At 37.1% G+C, this 14,311-nt stretch overlaps 1 protein-coding gene across 2 annotated transcripts in view; it reads left to right on the top strand.

Moving 5' to 3' along the window:
• Positions 1–1,315: 1,315 nt before the first annotated feature.
• LOC112157131 (FERM and PDZ domain-containing protein 1) overlaps positions 1,316–14,311 on the top strand; it is a 52,062-nt gene continuing 39,066 nt past the window's right edge. Inside the window, exons 1-2 of one of the 2 annotated variants that reach the window (XM_024289697.2) lie at positions 1,316–1,881; positions 7,835–7,933. The gene's annotated coding sequence lies outside the window, so the exon portion shown is untranslated. Of the gene's footprint in view, positions 1,882–7,274; positions 7,934–14,311 lie in introns of those variants that run through there. The other variant, XM_036213770.1, reaches the window with a different exon arrangement.

Raw genomic sequence — 14,311 nt, 5'->3', positions numbered from 1 at the left:
GTGATGTGTGAGCGCCATCTGCTGCCACTTGCAGAGCTGTGGGGATTGAAGGTGACATCTCTGTACAGAAAATATCATCTGGAACATCAAAAATGGAGCCTACAGTTGTTATCTTGAGTGGAGTACACGCTGCACCTCAGCAACAATGGCTGTTAGGACAGGACAAACTCCCATGGGATTTATTTTGAGTACACCTATACGACCAATGAAAAAACAACAAGTTTGAGCTCTAATAAAGCCAAAACATCTCACTCATAACCTAATACTTTAATAGAAATTAAAGCAGAACTACTAAAAACGTTTTAACACACTGTTAACTAAGACATTTAACTACCTAAACTATTAACTAAACTATTTTACACAACATGTTTCACAGCAGTAAGATTTTACATAATGGAAACAGTGCCACAAACAAACATTTTTTTCATTTTGAGCTTTTTATAATTACTTAGAATTTAATTACTTAGATCAATTTACTTTTATCGACAAAGATCAGAGAACCACAAATTTAAAATTTGAAGTCACTAATCCTTTTAAATGTATCTCTGTTTTGTCACAGAACAATATGTGTTTTTTATATTTGTTAGATGGAATAATTTAACTTATTTTTTTTCTATTACGCAGTGTTTTGTTTGTGTTTTGGTCTTTTTGAGGCAAACAAAAATCTGTTAATTAATTTCAAAATAAACTGACTAAAATTGAAATTTTACCTCCCAAGCCTCACTTTTCCAAGAAAACAATAAACTATATTATTATTATTCATTATGAAACAATTTTTCACCTCATATGAGTTTAAAATCACTTGATGTTATACGAAATTAAATTGATTCTACTTCTGCAGACGGTTGGTTATATTGTTGTTAGGGTTATAATAGGTGTTTAAACTGTATTTTGCTTTTTGCTATACTTTGCATATGTTGTTTGTTTTTTAAATATTGTTTTGAATTAGGAAAAATATGCAACAATGATTTTAGCAATTGAGTATTATTTATATTCTGTTTTCATTGTCACAAAAAATATGTTTGTGTGCTGCATTGTTTATTATTATTATTATTATTATTATTATTATTAAATTATTAAATAGAAGGGAAAATCAACATGTATTTGATTTTAAAATAGTACAAGGATCATCTAAAATTACTTGAAATTACATTAAGTAAATTATGGCTGGTGTAAAAATAGTTTTCGGAGAAAGAAATAGAAAAGATTTTTCATAATTGTCTATAAGAGCTGCAGTAGTATACATTGACCAGCAGGGGGCGACAAAGATCTATATTTGTTCTTCATTTATTCATTAGTTTTTAACTTATTATTCTCAGTTTTTTCCCCTTCTATTTTCTCTTTGCAATCGGGTGTGTGCGCGTGCGTGCTGTGAGGATGCAGTAGAATATTAAGGAGCGTTTTGCATAAAATAAATATCAATAAAAATCTTCATAATGCAGGTGTTTCAACAATACAGCGCTCGCGCCGCGGCTCCATCTCCACCTTTTGTTTTTCTGTGGACTGAATCATTGAAAGTTGAAGTGCGCGCGCGCGCATGGGTGAGCGCGAGGGAGAGAGAGAGAGAGAGAGAGAAGGAGGGAGGGGAAGGGACCGGATGGATGGATGAGTGAGAAGATTATCGACGTTTAAGCCACCCGTCCGCGTCTCACGCGCTCACCTGCACGCGGGACGGCGTCTCTGGTTCGCTTTGGGTCTGGAGCCGCGTTCCTCGTGGACTCCAGGTGTTTTGGGATTAACGGACTTCCCCGGCATCCCACTGGCGAAGGAGCGGTGGTTTCTGCGGGTCTTTTCCAAGTTCCTCCAGGACCACGGCGCGCGGGCTGACCCGCCCTGCGCGCACGCGGGGATTACACGAGGAAGAGACCCGCGCGCTCACCGGTAAGGTCTTTATAGCTTATCAGACTCAAACAGACAAACTAATTGTACATGAATAATGCTGAATTTATTTATTTTTTTATTATTATTATTTTATATCTCTAAAGAAGAGTGAACATTTTATGAGTTTAAAACATAATTTTTTTTTAGCTTGAAATATTTTTTTTTTGTTATTCAAACTTTTATTGTCACGTGACAAGCAAATACGTTGCCGCCAGAAAGTTAGTTTTGAGCGACTTTACCTGGTCTTCACCTGTGATGACGCAAGAAAGGGGGCGGAGTCAGAGTTGAGAAATACCCTGACTCATGGAATCCAGTGGAAAGTGTCAGAGTTGAGCTGCTGCTAAAGAATAGATGAACACACCGTGCATGAAATGCGTGTGCTTTACTAATGCATCAGTGCAGCCTGCAGCGCGCGCGGCGTCATCCCTGAAGCTGTGCACGCGCTCCGCTCCTTGTACATTTCTGCTGCATCATGCCTCCACATTTCCAAACATCTCAGAGGGATGAGACGGTGGAGTCCTCGGTGGTGGGAGGAGCCTCCCGTGTGCATCCATCTGTTCTCCACGCAGAGTGAGTCCTGTCCTCCTGTCAGGCTGGATCCAGGCAGGAGAATGAGGCTGGCGGCATTGTGCAGGCCTCCCGCCTTTACTCATTTATGAGGCTATTTTTAGAATCTGCTAAGTTTTTTTTTATGATTTTCATTGTTATTTATTATGTCTAGTACTGAGAGAAAAATTCAGTCAAACTCTTAAAAGAAACCAAACAGTTTATAAGCCGAATACAAATTATTTGTAAAGATGATTTTACCATAGAAAGTGAATTAAAATCTTGTTTATTTTTATTCAATTTTACATAAAAAATACCCTTCCAAAATTAATTTTCTCTCTGTAATTTATGTTGTTTTGAGGATTATTTTTCACAAAAACTTGAAAATTTCTCTGTGCAGTTTGTTGTACCTCAGTGACATCGAAGTACATACATAATGACTGTAATAAAACTAGAATTGGTTCATTCCTAATTTGGAGAACAGTTTGAAAAACTTAAACTAGTGGAATTCTTTGTTTTAAATTTGTAAATAATTATTTTATAGAGCTTCTGCAGAGAAATAAAGTGTATCTACATTGTTTTTTTAGCACAAAACAGAGAAAGAAGCATTTAAATGGGGAAAATGTTTGTTTCTTTGAGTTATCTTCCTTTTCTTTCAGAGCTCCAACATTTAAAAGTTTGTTATTTAATCCATCAACTATAAGACAACACCTAAAGGTCCATTCATTAACAGTTTTGTTTATTAACCGAAACTGGAGTTTTTAATTTAAATTGTTTAGGAAATTTCAGCTTTTTATGCATTTGTTTAATTTAAATTTCACTTTAAAAAACTTGTTTTCAATAATTTTCATATAAAAATGTTTATACTTGTCTTAGTTATTGTGTAAATTTACTTTTATATTTTAGTCTATATTCATAAACTTTGTTCAAATCAGCTCTGTAATACAATTCTGCTTTAAAGTCCCCTCCAACTAGATTTTTTTCAATTGTAAAATCCTTTTTAGTTCCTTTTTGTTTATGATTTTGCAGTTTTTAGCCAAAATAAAAAAAAAGTCATTTTTTGAGACATATTTTGTGCAGAGCAACAGAAGTTGAATAGAAATTCGCCTTTGTGTTGTGAGCAGAAGTAACCCTCCAGTGATATCCCATCATGCCTTTGTTTACTTTCCCCCGCTAGCTTACAGCCCCTCAAATCTCCAAGCTAACATTAGCGGAGCAACAAAAACAGTGATCAATATTGGAGCTTTGAAGCCGTACAGTTTTGAAAAAAGCTCGTAGAGAAAAATGAAGACGTACGTGGATTTATTTGTCAGAAAGTGGATGCATCAGAAGAAGTTTGTTCACAACATTTCAGCTGCTGTTTCACAAATATGAGCGTTCATCTGCTCCTGATCCATGACAATTTGAACTAAAGGAATGCAGTTTTAAGATGAATTTTCTTTACATACGCCCTCTATCAGAAAAATGCCACAAGAAGATGTTAAAAACTATGGGTGTTTGTCTTTTCCATGAAACTTTCATAAAAAAAAACCAACCAAAATACACTTTAATTGAAGTGGATCTAAAAAGAAGCAAAAAAAAAAAAGAACTCAAAGAAAACTGAAAATGTATAAAATTCCATCCATCCAGGACCGACTCACAGGGGAGAATTGTGTTTTGGGTCCCTGATATTCCTTAATTAATTTAAATGTTTTCAAATTGAAAAAACATTTTCAAGAGTCTTTCCACGTGGATTTGGATCGCTGAAAGTGCAACCGTTCTCACCTTTAACAACCTAATCTGCTGATTATTGAATCTTCCACAGCTGCTTAGCTCTGTTTCTTTCCTACTTCCTTACTTCCTTTTCCGTTTTCCCCACAGGAATCTCAAATCTGAAATGTCATGCTGAATAGAATCATGCCGGCCAGTGAAACATTAACAGTATGTGTCTTTCAAATGAAGCTTAAAGCAAAAATCACATTTTTGGAATTAAAAGGAGCAGAAACATTAGCAGAAGAATCTTCTCCTGGATAAATGAGACTTTTGACAGATGTGTCTTTTTAAGGGAGGTCTTTAGCTGCTCTGAGGATTGGAGAAGTAACTTGCAAACAAAAATCTTCCCAGAATTGAAAAAGCATCTTTAATAAAAGAATCTTTAACTTAGAACAGTAAGTCCAGATGACCCTTTTAGACCCTTTCTGTTGTGGAACCATCATGGATGAAAAAGAATCTTCACAGAAATACGATGACTACAGATTTTTTGATATAATGTTGGGAAAATAATCTTCTTGAAGTCCCCCTATGACAATTTTTTTATTTTAAAAAAGGTTCCCAGTAGTGTTTTAATTATGATTATGACGCTTTTAATAAAAATTCCAGAAACTAAACGTCTTAATGTTGATCTGAAGATTCTGTTTCCAAAATATCCTCTGTGGGGGCGTGGCTTTTGGAGTAGCCCCACCCCTGATGGGATGTAAACACAGTAGCATAACAATAAAGAGACACTAGAAGTCATTGAAATGTGTTTGGATGAATCCCAACAATTTTTAAGGTGATATATATTGCTTTTTCTCACTGTTTTTGTGACATTTTCCGTCATAAATACTCATCAGCTTCTTAGCCGTCGTCTCCTCAGTAACCGTCTTGCACCACGTACCACAGGTTCACGCTCGGACGAGAAAAAACAAAAATCTATTTGTCTACAAGTGGGTGCATCGGGAGGATTGGGCTTCATATTATAGCTTCTATGCCACAACTACAGGCTTTTTCAAACGCGATTTCTTCATCTGCTTCTGCATCACAACAATTCGAATAGAGAAATACTCAAAAAAGGAGATTTTTCAGCTTATTTTTTATTTATATATGTCCTCAAAAATCAGATAATTGCTACAATAACATGTCAAAAACACCATTTTCATTTAAATGGGTCTTAAATGCATCAACCCCCCACACAGGTGAATGTAACTTAGGCTTAACTACACTAATTTATCTTCACTGTTTGGGATTTATTCTGTATTTTATTTATGTAAAAGATTTTGTGATTTTCAAATATGGTATATAAATAAAAATGTACTTACGTACTTCCTCTGGCTCCTCTATCAGCACCTGAGACTGATGGGACGCTTGACCTCACATGCATCCTCACCTGTGCACAGCTGAAGCCCGTCTGTCTGTCTGTGTCAATTAACCGCCGGGGTCATGAGGTCACCTGGATTATGTGTTTGCATGTGTGCGCTGACATGTTTGTGTCCATGAGGTGAAGTCCTAACAGGATTGTTTTCTCTGTGTTTCCTCTTGAAGAGCAAACAAACAAAGACTGTCAGACTGTCCACACAATGATGAATCAGTCTGTTTTCAATGGAAATGTAATAAACTAAAATGATGATTGAAAGAATTTTAGTAATGTTTTAGCTTTTTCTACAACAAATAAACCTGAAAAGACTCAGCTGTTTAATTATTAGGGGTGCAACAATTCAATTTGTCACATTTTTCTTTAAATCTGTCAAAATAAAGTAAGATTTTTTTTCTACCATCACATGTTGTCCACTGTGATGAAATTTGGTCGTTTTTCTGTGATATTAAAATAAACCTACCATACCTCAATCCAAATGGTATTTTCCGACATCAATTATCATCACTTTATTTACGTTTGAAATGATTTTTTTAATGGTATAAGTGGATTTTTTTTGCTTTTTGGTTGAATAGAAACTTTTCAATCGATGAATTGTTACACCTTTATTAATTATTGTGGTGAACAAGATAATCAGGCTAAAACTGACGTGAGAGAACTGAAAGGATCTACCCTTTCTGATCCACTTAAATCACGTTTCTCTGAAAAAGGAAGTCAACTCAAACCAGGTGTAGTCACTATTGTGACATTTCTATTTTCTCCAATTTGAAAAAAGTCAGACTAGATGCTTTTATTTTGAAAACTTGTGTTGTTTAATTCACTTTTTAAACATTAATTCTCACAATAGTTTTATTTTTCTTTCATTCTTGGACTTCCGTTTGCTTTTTTTTACAGACTGCTAATTAATAGTGATTTGAATACAGTAATTCTTTGCAGTTCATGTTTTGTGATCATTTTTTTTTGTAAAATGTTGATTTTTTTCAAATTTTTCAACAGTGCACTGTCCCGCCTCCTGATTGGATGTACACCTTGTCAATCAATCTCTTTTGTCCCTTTTACAGGAAGCATCCAGTTTGCCTGATAAACCTTTAATTGGGATTCGTTTTTTACTTTCATTCCTGGATTTATTTTTCTATGAAGGTTTGAACTTTGAGGGTTTAAAAAAGAGATAAAAGTCTAAAAATATACGTTTCTGTCGAGAAAAGTGGATAAGCTGTGTAGTGAGGAGCTTTACAGCCTAAAAACATATTTAAACTCTGCAGATTTCACTTTTTAGAGGTTATTTTGGAGCATGGGTGTTAAACTCAGTTGCACAGGGGGCTAAAATTGATCACTCATTTTTCACATTGCAAGTTTTTTGTATGTTTTTAACCGTCACGCCGAAAGCTTGAGCAGTCTCCTGATGGGACCGAGAAGATGAGGAAAATCCCAGTTTCTCTTCCTTTAGTTGTTCCTTCCTACACATAAAATGACATTTCTGATTAATTAGAGACAAAAATAGCATCTTGTTTACCTGAGATCCAACCTAAACGTCGCTCTCAGGATAACTGGAGTTTGAATTTGCCGTTATTACAGGGCTCAAGTTTCCCTTTCTCATCTTTTTTCGGTTTTGCAGCTCCATGCGTTTTGCTTCCCTCCGACTGTCTTCCTCGGTGTGCGCCGGTACGCCTGTTAGTTGTTGGTAGAACGAAGCGGCTGCATTATCTTGATGCATTATTGATGCCAGCAGCACTCCGACTAACAGGCCCGGGCGCACAAACTCCGAGCGCTCGCTCACAGAATAAAAACATACATTGAGTCGAACACGCCGCCGCACAACCACAACAACCAGAAAGGTAGGAAACAGACGGTGGCGATGGTTTAGGATGGAACGGCCCCTTCTGATCAGCTGAAACAAAGCAAAGACTTTTTCCTGCCCAGAAGAATCTTTAAAAACAGATGTCAAGGCAAAGGGAGGAAGAGGGAAAGTTCTAACAGAAACCAGAACAGCAGAGTTCCCGGCATCTCTTTTCCCAGGGCTTTGTAAAGGCCTCATTAAATATGGATGGTTTGGAGCAGAGCAGGGAGATGTGGGACCTCACAGCAGAACGGGCGGGCGGCGGGCGGGCCCTGTCCTGCTCTTCCATCCTTCTGCTAACTGTGCTCTTCAGCTGTCAGTCATCCATCCTTCATCTGTGCAATCATCTGGGAAAAGTGTGTCTTTGTTCTTCCTGAGTGCATCCTCACTTCCTCCTCCTCACTTTTCCGTTTCCCCTCCTCATATGGAGCAACAATCTCACCCTTTATCCGTATCCTCAGGAGATGAAGAAGCCCGGTCCGCCTCAGCAGGACGATGGACGGAGCAGAACAGGACTGTAACAGCCTTCATGGAGCCCTGACCCTCAGGGCACAGAGCAGGTAACTTTTTTTTTTTTTGGTTTAATTATCAATTTAGTGCCTGAATGGGGAGCGAGCAGCCTCTCTGTCACCTTAAACACAAGGCTGAAGGGAGGCTCAGTCTAATCTGGCTCAGCAGGAGTGACGCACAAAGTCTCTGGCGCAGCCTGAGACAAAACTCTGTAATCTCATTTGGACGCTCCATGCATGTCTCTGCATGTGCGCATTCTGTGTGCAGCAAATGTTCCAGTTAGTGTTTGATTTAGCGCAACATAAACTTATATTCATAATGATGTTAAAAAGTTAGTTTTCAAGCTTCAAAGCTAGCCGTTACTAAGATTTTTTAGGCAGTTTTGGAGTATAGCTAATATGTCTGTTTATGTTAGCTGTTTTGGCTAATTTAGGCTATTTTTAATTTTTTTAGACTCTTTTGGAGTTAGGCTGATATTTACAAAGGAGATGTCTTGGCTAATATAGCCGTTTTTTTTTTTTTCTTTTTTTTTTAGGCTGTTTTGGAGTTTGGCTAATATTCCATATTGCAAGTCAACATCTTAAGATTTTTTTTCGCAAAGAATAATCAAACTTTTGAAGATTTCTGCTCCATCTTTTCTTCTACGCAACATATGAACACAAGCTGTAGAACGTGCGTGGTGACGACATTAGAGCTGACCGGAATCAGATTCCCAATCCCGACTCAGGGATTTATAAAAATATTGTTCTGTTTATTTGTGCACTTTAGGACTGTTTGAATATTTCCGAAATTTATTTTCATGTGATTATTAAGTACATTCTGGCTTTAAGTTATAATTCATTACATTTTTTGACGGTATGTTTCTTTTGTGTAGTTGTTGTGAACTTTTGGAATGTTGCTGTTCTGAGACACACAGCAGTCTACGATTTTAAAAGTTCACTCTTTGAACTGTCATTTTTTAGAACTGCTCTACTGGCATATTGCAGTACTTTGTTTTCATTTATATATATTTTTTTTATTCTGTGGTTTAATGTTGATTTTTTCATGCTTAAAATAAATAATTTTTGCTTAATGAATGCACTTTGCTAACGTTTCAGAGGGAACTAATCCCTACAATTTACCTAAATGTTTTGCTTCAAATGTGCTGAAGATCTTCAATATAAAATAAAATATAAAATCGTTTTCTAAAAACCTGATTATTTCCTAACCTGAAACCATTTTTTAACTAATTCTAACTTTTTTATTAACATAAGGCAGACAACTAATTAATACATACATTCAAAGTTGTGTGTTTGGTCCGTGTTTAACATTGTTTTAATAACATTTGAAAAGTTAAAATTTAAATAAATTAAATTTAGTAGTAACCAATAACATATGAAGCATGTTGTTGGACTGTGCGAGGAAACTGGAGAACTTGGTGACCACATACAAACGTGAGAACATGCACAGAGAGAAGACCCAGTCAAGATTTAAATCAGGGCCTTCACGCTGTGAGGTATGAGCGATGACCACTCCACCACGGTGCAGTCCAAAAAAATCAAAATGTTGAACGAAAAACCAAATAGTTGATTGTTCTGGTAACTTGTATTAAAGAGTAAAAGTCAGTTACTTTTACAAATAAGTGGTGAGTAACTATTTACTGTTCGTTGTAACACTTCAAACACTGCATGTTCTACACTTCAGTTCAAAGTCTACACGATTTACAGCGTATATAAACACAATCTAATCTAGATTGTATATTTTAGATAAGTGTATTGAGGGTTTTTTTTTCATCCCCGTCCTTTCACTTTAGTGTTCACATGAGGCCACTATAGCTGCGTTTCCATTGACTATGAAATTGCACAAATTGGATTTGCGATAATAAATTTGTTTAATTGAAACACAGCAATTAAAAAAAAAAACTCTCAGTTATTGAAAAAACGTTTGTCATTTTGGTCATTGAGGTCATTTTTGTCAGTTTGTCCTGTGGAATTGTTGGATTCACCATTTCCAGAAATCCCTTCATCCGTAGCCGCTCTCACGCAGCTCGCCGCTCCACGGCCTGAATAAGACAGCAACATCTCCTTTGATAGATGATGACGAGTGCTAGTGATGTGACAGAAATTTGAATGTCTCTGCTGTAAATCAAAGTATTTTCCACATCCGTCGCTGGGTTTTTTAATGACTTATTGCGTAAGTTGGTTTGTGTTTATTCATATAATTGTAATTTAGTGTAAATTATTTTTTTTAGCATTTCTAGAATTTCAATAAAGTTTTGTGCAAATGTGTAATGGAGGCTGACAGCACATTTCTGTTTATACAATGGGAATGTTTACTCACTTTATAGATTTCTATAAGATATATATATATTTGATCTTATCCATCCATCCATCCATCTTCTTGACCGCTTTGTCCCTTTCGGGGTCGCGGGGTGCTGGAGCCTATCCCGGCTACTGAAGGGCGAAGGCGGGGTACACCTTGGACAGGTCGCCAGTCTGTCGCAGGGCCTCAATCACACCCATTCACTCTCACATCCACACCTAGGGGCAATTTAGAGTCACCAATGAACCTATGAAGCATGTTTTTGGACGATAAGAGAAAGCCGGAGTCCCCGGTGAAAACCCACGCATGCACGGGGAGAACATGCAAACTCCACACAGAAAGGTCCCAGCTGGGATTCGAACCGGGGCCTTCTCGCTGTGAGGCAAGAGCGCTAACCACTGCGCCACCGTGCAGCCCTATATTTGATCTAACTTTAGATTTTTCACTTTCTCAGTTTGATCTTGCTCTTTTTGTCATTGCCCCAACAGGAAGAAAATCCATATATGTAAGCTAAATCCTGAAACAATTCCCCGCCATGTCCTTTTCCCTTTGGTCTTTGCTTTGACCCATGTGGGTCAAAGGAGACGAGAACTGAGAGATTCAAAGGAAACAGAGAAAGGAAATCAACCCAACATTTCCCTACAGCTGAGAATAGATATGATGAAACTCTACAAAACCAAGAAGATGGACAACAAAAATCCTCCTTTAGTTGCATCATTCAAAATATATAAACATAACCCAGATAGGGCTGCCACAATTTGTCGTTACTTTATATTATATGAAGTCAGAGTGTAGGAAAGTTGAATGTTATATTGGCATTCTGCTATCTTTTTGGACTATTTTGGTATTTATTAAGGTTTTTTAGACTAGTTGGAGTTTAGCTAATATTTCAGCTACCTTCTAGCTTTTTTGGCTAATTTAGGATTTTTTCTGTTTTTTTAGGCTAATTTTGAGTTTAGCTAATATGTCAGCTTTATGCTAGCTTTGTTGGCTAATTTGGGATTTTTTTTCTTTTAGTTTTGTAGGCTGTTTTGGAATTTAACGAAAATTTTAGCACAATTGTAGCTGTTTTGTCTAACTTTGCCTTTTTTTGTTTTTAGGCTATTGTGGAGTTTAGCTAATATTTCAGCTGCATGCTAGCTGTTTTGGCTGAGTTTGGCTTTTTTATTTTTTTAGGCTAATTTGGCATTTGGATAATATTTTGGCTGGCTATCAGCTTTAGTGTTTTTGGCTATTAGCTTCAGGATCTTCACCTATCTTCACTAGCATCTTCAAACTTCAGCTTACATCATTCACACAGGTAATGAAATATCTAATTTTTAGTTATTTTACATCTAATGATTGTTAAGATGTGTGCTTTACAGCCACTTTATGCCTGACCTGATTAGTCGACTAATCGGGAAAAAAATAATCGGTGATTAGTCAACTATTACAAAAATCATTTGTGGCAGCACTAAACCCAGAACAAGTAGAAATGGGAGTTGTTGCCTTAAATGTTGTCATTCTTAAGATCAAATTTTATGTTTTTTAAAGCAAATATTCTGCCAAAACAACCAACCATAAAGCTCTGAAACACAAAGAAGTTCAAACATCCTTCTCAAATGAGATTCTCTTTATGTCATTGAATGGATTTATAGATTGACTCTTAATATATTTAGTTTCTTTAGTATTATTAAAGTTTGCTTTTCAGAAACATGTGATCAACATGACATCAAAACATCTATAATACTCTGGGATAGAGCAATTTTACAGCTTTCTCAGACTCTTCAGGGAGCTTAGCGTCTTTACTTTTCTTAATAAAAAAGAGAAAAAAAAAGAAAAGCAGCAGTAAGATGACTTTCAGACTTTCGAGCACATATTTGTAGCATCAGCTCACACCAGCTCCTGATCTTCTCTGTTCAGTCAGCAGCAGGAAGAAGAAGCTGCTGCGTGAGCTGCTTGTTCTGCTGCCCTGTAGCGTGTTTGGAAGTGTGGCCAAAACTTCTACTGACATTTTCGCCAAACTACAGGGACGCCGTTTTGTCGGAACATTCTCGCATTATAAATAAGAAATGGAATCACTTTGTTTCTTATTTGATCAAAAGGACAGACGTTGCTTGGCTAACTAAAGCAGCATTCTCATATTTCTGGAAGTCTCCTATGGGTCAAAATCAGGAAACCAGATTGTAAATTTGAAAAATATAAGTTGTACATAAGAAAAATATATAAAAATAAGTTGAGAACCATCTTAAACAAAAAAAAAATTACATTGTAAATTGAAAATATAAAGAGAAAATGTGAAAAAAATAACTTAAAATTTAAAATAAATACAAACAGGATATAAATATCAAAAATTAGAAAATTAAAATGTACATTTGTAATAATTAAATATATAAAACCAAAATGTATACCAAATGAAAAATAATATTTTTGATTTAATTTATTAATTGTATTTTCAACTTCTGTTTTTTTTTTTTTTATTGTTTCTCTTCGCATTCAGTGCCTAATTTACAGGTTTAATTCAGGCTTTTTGCTTTCGGTATTGAGCCTAATTTTGATCGTCTCTGCCTGCTGTAAGAAAATCAGAAGGTTGTGTTTCTAGGGAGGAGCAATGTCATCGTTTCTGCCTCTGACCTGGTTAGTCATGCCTATAACTCCTTGCTAGGAGCCATCCAGACCAGATGTCCATTTAAAGAACCTCAGCTCCTCTTTATGAAGTCCAGCCACATTGCTAAATTTAGCACCATGATCTTAATCTTGGTCACAGTTCTTCACCATAAAAAGAGTCTGGCAATGTAGATCAGCCAGAAAGGTGCGATCGTCTCCTTTTGTCTTCCCTGCAAAAGATTCCACAACTGCAGAGATGCCAGTGACCTCTGTAATCACATCAATATTTAGTGTCGGCATATTAATGGACAACAATAGATGATGATGCATCGTTTTATCAATATCTTCTTCAACTTCTGACCTCAAATAGCTGAGGCATTAGTGTAGAGCTGCCATGACTAGAGCTTGGCAGCCCTGATCTAACCAATCTACGTCTAGACCAAAGCAAAACCTTATTAAGGGAGCTTATCATCTGATCAGGTCCACACATTCCTCTTTGTTAGAAGGAGCTAACCTGCAGAACATCATTTTTCTACGCAGGAGGAAGTTGTAATTTCATAAGAGCGACATTCATGGAACAGGAGAGTCGACAGAGCGTCGCCACCCCGCTGTAATCTCAAAACGAGTTGTAAGCTATGGCTGTATTAAAGTCTCAGATTTCATCTCAAATGGAAACCATGGGGTCAGCAAGCTAACGTTTCTACTGAGACAAGACAAAAGTTCCTCCATATCAATTTCACTTGGTCTAGAAAGTGTTGCTTGTCTGTATAAACAGATACTTGCATTAATAATTTCCTGATATTTTCTTGAAATGTTCAAAATCATACATTTAGTTTCTGAATCGATTTGTAGCATACGAGAATACAACAATTTTGCATGAACTGTATAGATTTCTGCTGTTTATATCATATATATCCAATCCAGTCCCGCACTATCACATCATCGCTACCGTGTTTTCCTGTTTCTGTCCAGATCCTCACAACGTTCCCCATTTGTGAAAAACTACATCTTACTGGTTTTCTAGAGTCTCGATTCCTGAAAATGTCTTGTAAACCTTTCAGACTTATCTGAGTCAGGATCTTTGCTTCTCAACTGGCCCACAAATTCTTTTAAAGATCCACCTATCATTTTTAATCTGTTTTAAAACTGTTCTCAGTGTTTTTTTTTTAATAAAGTTTATTCAATTTTGCTGGCCTCCACTTGCTTGCTCTGCCGGCCCCTGGGCGTGGCACTTGCTTGCTCTGCAGGCCCCTGGGCGTGGCACTTGCTTGCTCTGCTGGCCCCTGGGTGCAGCACTCACTTGCTCTCCTGGACCCTTGGCACGGCACTCTTTTTCTGTGTTGGCCCCTGGGCACGGTACTCTCTTGCTCTACTGGCCTTTGGGTGAGGAACTCGCTTGCTCTGGCAGACCCTGGGCGCGGCACTCATTTTCTGTGTTGGCCCCTGGGGGCGCCACTCTTGCTCTGCCGGCCTCTGGGTGCGGGATTCGCTTGCTCTGGCAGACCCTGGGCGCGGCACTCGCTTGCTCTGCCGGACCCTTT

This window comes from Oryzias melastigma, linkage group LG1 (assembly GCF_002922805.2).
Source record: "Oryzias melastigma strain HK-1 linkage group LG1, ASM292280v2, whole genome shotgun sequence".
NCBI lineage: Eukaryota > Metazoa > Chordata > Actinopteri > Beloniformes > Adrianichthyidae > Oryzias > Oryzias melastigma.
Note: the sequence above shows the minus strand (reverse complement) of the source record. Positions and strands in the feature narration are given on the sequence as shown.